Source organism: Meriones unguiculatus, chromosome 5 (assembly GCF_030254825.1).
Source record: "Meriones unguiculatus strain TT.TT164.6M chromosome 5, Bangor_MerUng_6.1, whole genome shotgun sequence".
Classification (NCBI taxonomy): domain Eukaryota; kingdom Metazoa; phylum Chordata; class Mammalia; order Rodentia; family Muridae; genus Meriones; species Meriones unguiculatus.
Genome location: NC_083353.1, coordinates 120,379,707 through 120,387,070, shown reverse-complemented (window position 1 = coordinate 120,387,070; position 7,364 = coordinate 120,379,707). Strand labels below are relative to the sequence as shown.

The 7,364-nt window shown below is 44.1% G+C and overlaps 1 pseudogene; it reads right to left on the bottom strand.

The window, feature by feature from the left end:
• Positions 1-3,927: 3,927 nt before the first annotated feature.
• LOC110551004 (acylphosphatase-1-like) lies at positions 3,928-7,114 on the bottom strand (annotated as a pseudogene).
• Positions 7,115-7,364: the final 250 nt, after the last annotated feature.

The following is a 7,364-nucleotide window of genomic DNA, read 5'->3' as shown; positions in this document are numbered from 1 at the left end:
CAGCCATGTTGATAAAGATGACGGCTTAGAGGATGGCTCTTCACAACGATTATGAGTTTGAGTTTCAGGTTACATTCTCCCTTTTAAACTCACGTCTGCCATTTTTTTCTTTCGGGTGAGGCTTAAGAAAAGTACTAATGTAGATTATCGAGAGCCTATATTCTGGAGCCAGATGGCCTGGCTGTGAGACCTCAGAGAGGTTACCAAACCCTTGATCCAGCACTGCCCACGTATGTAAAGTGGAGATGTTTGCATCAGTGCATACTTCGCAGAATAATTTAAAATATATACATGCGTGTATATGTGTTTATATGTGTGTATGTATGCATTTGTATGCGAAGTAGAGGGAAAATATAATGATGGGAGCACTTCCTAACATCACAAACCCTTCGCAGAGCTTGAAAGAAGAACCCGCATGCTGAGAACAGAGACATTGTCAAGGAGGCAACCCTGAACCCTGAGGCAGGGTTCCTGCTGCTGCCTTAACAATGCAGCTTTAAACCCATTTGAGCTGGGAAATTTGTTATCAGATGACTCATGTGGGGAAATCCAGTTCATTGGTGCCAAAGATGAAAGAAGGAGATTAGACATTTAAATGCTGAGGTTCCACTCTGTCTCGTGAATGAACTACAGCTATCTTGGATGGGGAGTAAAGAGAGGAGGAAGGCAAGTTCCAAAAAATCAAAACATTGAAGAGCTCTACAGATTTAAATAATAAAACTTTATACTTACAGCATGTTTATCTTTCAAATAGCCTAAGTACTTTTATTTCACAACATCCGGAAACTTTTTTTTTTAAAAAAATCTTATATAATTTTTTTTTTCTTCAGCTACTTGAGACTGAGAAGTAGATTTCCCATCAGTCCCAAAACTTTTTAGAAGTATTTCCAAGAGGACCTTTTCTCTTCTTATGATGAAGGGCTGGTCCCCGCCTGGTGGGTCCAGTTGAGAACTAGCCATTGGTAAAGATTCACAGTCCCTGAAACCACCGAGCAAAACAAAGCTTTAGTCATTTACATGATCTCCCTTTCGTATTTTGTCACAGTCATAAAAAGTCTGGCCACACCCGTAATACTCATGTGAAAAGTTTTATTAATACCCATGTGAAAAGTTTTATGACATCTACTTATAGAGAACCGTCGATGCTCCCTCCCCCCTTTCACTGTCCCTGTCTGTCTCATTTCAGTCCAGCCCAGCCTGGAGCTCTCTATGTAGGCCAACATGCCATCAGGCTCATTACGAGCCCCCTGCTTCTCCCTCCTCAGTACTGGAGTTACAGGTGCCAGCTCCATTCATGTTTTCCTGTTCTTTCCCTTTTCCAGAAATCAGACGGAGAGTTTTTCTAAAACTCCAGATAGCCACAGCAACCCTTGGTTTTCTGGTTTGTTGCTGTTGTTGTTTGTTTTTGCTTGGCAGGAAGTGCTTACACTGGCAGTCACCCCAGGAGATAGAAAGGACCAGAGGCCAGGGCCCCGCCTCACCCAGTGCGCATGCTCAGCTTACTTCACCCCCTGGGAGTGGCTGCCACCAGCAACTGCTGCCTTCTAGGACTCAGGTGGGGCAGCCCCGCGCTAAGGTGAGCTGTGCTCATTTCAACAAAGAGATGGGCAGAGATCCAGCATAGTATGATTCGACTAGCTTTGGACTCCACTACGGTATTATGAGAGGGTAGCGTGTGTTCCAAGAGAGCAAGGCGAAAGCCACCGTTCTTTGTGTGCGTGTGTGGTGTGTGTGTGTGTGTAGAACATGTGAAGGCCATGGTTGATGTCAGGTGCCTTTCTCCGTGGCTCTCTCTAACTGCTACTGTCCTTTATACTGTTTAGACGCCAGGTCACTCTCTGTCCTTACTCCAGTAGGTCAGCCCTGTCCAGGGTGAGGCAGAGTTCACCAAAGTGTGACTACCAAAAGAAGAGAATCATGAGGGACACAGCTGCACTTCGATAAAACTCTTGTTCGACAAATCTTGCCTTGGTGGTGGCTTTTCAATAGGCACATCCGCCTGTTGGACAGGGGTAGGATATGCATATGTCTGTGTGTCTGTCTGTCTGTCTGTGCATATCTATTTGACTTCCTTTAATGTCTTTCTCTGTCTCTTGCTTTTTTTCTCTCCCCTCTACTCCCCCCCCTCCTTTTGAGACAAGAGCTCATGCAGCCCAGGGTGGTGTCAAATTTGCTTCGAGGCCAAAAGCTGTCCTTGAACTTCTCTCCTGAGCCTTCTGCTCCTCCTCCCCACCTCCCAAATCCTGCGATTAATAGTATTCACCCACCTCTTTTCACTTTTTAAAAATTTACTTATATTTTTATAAATTACAGTTTATTCACTTTGTATTCCTGTTGTAGCCCCCTCCCTCACCCCTCACAATCTCATCCTTTCTCCTTCATCTCCTCCCATGCCCCTCCCAAGTCCACTGATAGGGGAGGTCCTCCTCCCCTTCCCTCTGACCCTAGTCTATCAAGTCTCATCAGGACTGGTGCATTGTTTTCCTCATGCAGAAAGGCAAAGGGGATAGACATCAGGAGAGAGAGAAAACAGGCAACAGAACAGGGGCCTATCACAAAGGGCCTCTGAAAGACACTACCCAGCAGGGTATCAAAACAGATGCTGAGACCCATAGCCAAACTTTGGGCAGCGTGCAGGGAATCTTATGAAAGAAGGTGGAGATAGGAAGACCTGGAGGGGACAGGAGCTCCACAAGGAGAGCAACAGATCAAAAACTCTGGGCACAGGGGTCTTTTCTGAGATGGATACTCCCGCCAAGGACCATGCATGGAGATAACCTAGACCCTCTAGACCCCCTGCACAGAAGTAGCCCATAGCAGCTCAGTCTCCAAGTGGGTTCGCTAGTAATGGGAACAGGGACTGTCTCTGACATGAACTCAGTGGCCTGCTCTTTGATCATCTTCCCCTGAGGGGGGAGCAGCCTTACCAGGCCACAGAGAATGACTTAAAGTACTTGTCTGGTCAGTCTAATTTCTTTTTAAAAAAAAATATATGTATGTATGTATGTATGTATGTGTATGTGTGTGTGTGAAAGAAAGACAGATAGACAGATAAGCTTGGAGGTCACAGAGTCCTTGAAAATCATTTTTTTCTGTTAGCATATAAGCAGCCTGCTTCTAGGTTGCCTAGCAACCTATGAAGTCATCACATGCCACCACCAGGTATGTGGCAATAGGGTCCAGCTGTGCACCAGATATAAAAGGACCAACCTGTCACCTCCTCTCTCTCTTGCACTCTCTCCGCTTGGGTTTCTTTCCTGGCTCCGCCCACCCCCATGTTCTTTCTCTTCTCCAGTGCTCTCCCACTGTTTACCTCTCTGTTTACCTCTGTCTCTTTCAGGCTGTACTCTCATGGTCCACTCAGTCCCCACCTCCTCTCCCCTTTCCTTTCCCAAATAAATCTCTTCATATCAGATCTGTTGACTGTGAAGCATGTTAAAATACATCCTAACCGTTTCTCTCCATCTTTACACGGGTTCCAGGGACTGGACCCAGGTTGCTGGGCCTGGATGGCAAGTACCCCACCCACTGAGCCATCCTGGTACCTGGAGTCAATCTCATTTTTCTACCCCTCCTTCCTCCTTCTACGAATATACAGCGCTTTGATGTTCCTGTGTGCCTCACTTTATTTTTGTTGCTAAAAATTTTGAACACAATCCTGTAACTATGAGAATTGAGGTCTCATTTCCTTGCAATTTTCTGACTTTGCTTGCTGGGGCTCGTAGTTGTCAGGTGGTGATTTTTCTAAATCACTTTTCTAACGATGCCTTCTTTGTATTTCATGGTCTCTGGAGCATGTTACTTTAGATTAGTAGTCAGCTAATGTGTTAAAAGAAATTTCCTTAAAGCTTCTAAAGTTAAAAAAAACAAAAACAACCAAACCTCACTCCTAGGCCTTTGCAACACGAAGGCCATTTATAATCTGCCTTAGCCTTCACTTCCTAACTTGTGATAAGGCTAGAAAGATAAGCCAAAAGTGAAAGTTCATATTTTTTCAGATCTTTTTAAGGGAAATGTCCTGCCCTGAACATGTGCACATAGTTTGCTAAAAAACAAACAAACAGAAACCCCACTCTTGTATTATATTACAGTGGTGTGTGTGTGTGTCTGTGCCAGGGACCCTGTGTGGAGGTCAGAGGACACACATGTAGGAGTGGACTCCATGCTCTACCGTATGAGTCCCTGGAGGTTGAACTTTTGTCATCAGGCTTTGTAGCAAGCACCTCCACCAGCTGAGCCATCTCTCATATAGCTGCCGTGATTCTGCTATATGCATAGGAATTTTTCAAAGCCCTTATTCTTCAAACATGTCAATCTACAGCTTTTCCTCTTAGATTTCCCACATATTTGTTATTTGCATCAACTGTTACCTTTTTTTTTTCTAGAAAACAGAGACTTACTTGTTTGCCTTCCGAGGTTTTCAAGGAATCTCTCCCATAAAGCTGCTTTTTTATCTTGAATGCTCTGAGGTAGAAAAGTGCAAGTCCTTTATATTCACTGTTTAGGGAGCCTCCAAACAGACCAAAGCATGCAAGCATAATTCCTCAGGAAGAGGGTCCCCTAGCTTCTTCCGAACCAGCAAACCAGGAATCCACAATGTAAAAATGCGCTGTGTCTTCCAGACTACTGCTCTGCTGGGTTTGGGGTGGGAGGTGGGGTATGTTAAACCTGGACAAACTCTTTAATTCTATCTGTATCTTTGTCCTCTTTCTGTCTCCTTTCTCCTCCCCCTCTTCCTCCTTCTTCTGTCTACCCACCTTTTCTCTCTCTTTCCCTCTACTTCTCTGCCCTGCCCATCCACCGTTAATGCACCCTCTAGGCTCTGTGAGCCTCTGATTCTTCTCTCTCCTTTGTTGGCTTTCTCACTTGAAGGTTGCCAACATGATCAGTCCTCTCTTGCACTTAGGAAGATGGTGTAAACGATCAACCCTGAGGAAATCAGTTCCCCATTCCTGCAGCCTCCAATTCCCGTCCAGGCAGCCAGCTGTGGTTTTTCCCTTTAGCAAGGTTCTGGAATGAAGTGTCCATCTGCACCCTCTGTTCCCATTTCTCAGTTCATTGCCCCCTTGCTTTGACTTTCAGAAAGCTGGTGAAACTGCTGTGGCCAACACTTCCAAGGCCTGCTTTGGATCACTTTATCAGCTATTTTAAACACACAGCTATTGGACTTTAAAACATAACCTGTTCGCTTACGATGTTAAAAACAACAACGACAAAAAACTACAGTAGAAGGAAGTGTCCTCCTTGCCCCCCCCAAATAGAATGTTCGGTGTCCATGTGAACACCTGCATATTTACTGCCCCACTTTTACCTCCTTGTCCAAATCCAAACAGACATGTAACAGCTACATAGTGTCTCTTCTAAATGTTGTTTTTTACTTTCCCAGATAAGGGGATGAGATGAGAGCCATAACCAAGCTTTACACATACGTGGCTTGTCCCCAGGCCTAGGCCTGGAAGCTTCGAGCCTCCATACAACGTAATTTTCTGTAAGCCCAGAACTTGAAGGCTTCAGCTTCCAGCCTCCATTTGCTAACCTAGACCTACAATGTTTTCAGCCTCCAAGACTTAATTCTGAATAAGCTCACCCTTTCTAGTCCTTTCTGAAATCTGGCTGGCTGGTTCAACTCAGCTCTTCTGGCTCAAAACTCCTCTCCAAGCTGACTGATTCAAACTGGCCTCTTCCTGCTTCTCACTGAATTGCTCTGCTTAGAAAAACTGCTTCTGAATTCCATGAACGGAACTGCACTGACTGCAGGAACTGAAGGGAACTTCATGAACTCACCTGCACTCAACTGAGCTGCACTGAACTCCCAAACACCACTGTACTGTTTCCACGAACACCCTTGCTTTCTGAGTTGCTCTTAAGTAGCTTGTCTTTCCTGTCTGTTCCCATTAGGGTTGGGTGTATCTCTTACCCATTCTGTCAAATCTTTCTCTGATTCATCACTTTGTCTGCCCCTCAATTAGACAACATTGTTTGGGATTAAAGATGTGTACTAAGTGTGTATCTGTATTCCAGCCAGATCATACAGACCTAGGTCTTTGGATGTGATCCTTTGCCAGAGCAGCCATGTTGGATTAAAATTCCTTTATACTATCTATTTCTGCTTTTCTTTCTCTTCTTTCCTTTGTTCCTTTTCTTCTAAATAAAAACTTGCATCATGATGTACAGATGATCTCATAGCTTGCTCTTCAATTAACAAAACAGCATATCTATACTTCCTAATAAATACATGTAAATCAATTAAATTCCTTTTTGGCAGATTTATAATATCCCACAAAGGACAAACCACTGATAACTAACCTATTCCCTACTGATTAGGCTGAATCATAAGAACTGACACTTTTTAAAATCTATTTTATTTGTAATTGCATGTGTCTCTGTGTGAGCATGTGCATGTAAACATTGGTACACACGGAGGCCAGATGAGGCTATAGAAACCCTGGAGCTAGAGTTCGAGGTGGTTGTAAGCCACCTGATGTAGCTGCTGAGTCCTCTAAAAGAGCAGCAAGATCTCTTAACTGCTGTGCTGGCTCTATTTACACAAAGTTGACACAGACTGTAGTCATCAGGAAGAGGGAAACTCAATGAGAAAATGCCTCCATAAAGACCATGCTGTGGGCCATCCTGTAGAGCACTTTTTTTTTTCCAGGTTCTAATGCGTTTTTATTGGTTAGAATTGTATACAGTTGTATTCCATCATACATGTAATATACAGTAATTTTCAAATATGCAGCCAAAATGACTTACTGACAAATTCTAATACTGAGCACAGACTAGTTCTATATTGATAAAAAGGGAGTGAGATTATTTTGGAAAAAAATTAAAATTTGAGTCATTACTTTGCAATAATCCCAGTTTAAGATGACTTTCTCATTATTGAAGTTTTTTCTGTTCATGTGCGATTTAGGACTTCCTCTTGTCTGCAGCCATTCTTGCATATAGCGCACTTTGGAGATGGGTCCTTGCACTGTGCCCCACTGGTGTTCTGGACACAGCCTATCAAACCTAGCTTTTCACCCTCAACCTGAGTGTACCTGGGGACAAACGCCTCTTAAACTTTCCCCAACATTTTGTAATCCACTGAGACCAAGGTGTCCTCTTCTGCCATGCTCAAACACTTGATCTGAACAGCCAACACTCGGGTTTTCAGGGCTTCCCTACCAACTGCTGACCTATCCCGGGGACCTCCAGACCATGCCACGGCAGAAAGGAAACTGAGATCTGAACCCTGGACTTTTAGATTCAGAGTCTGAAGCCTTACCAATTGAGCTAACCAGGCTTTTTAAAAGAACATTTTCTTAATTAGTGATTTATAGGGAAGAGCCCGGCCCATTGTGGGTAGGGGCATCCCTGAGCTA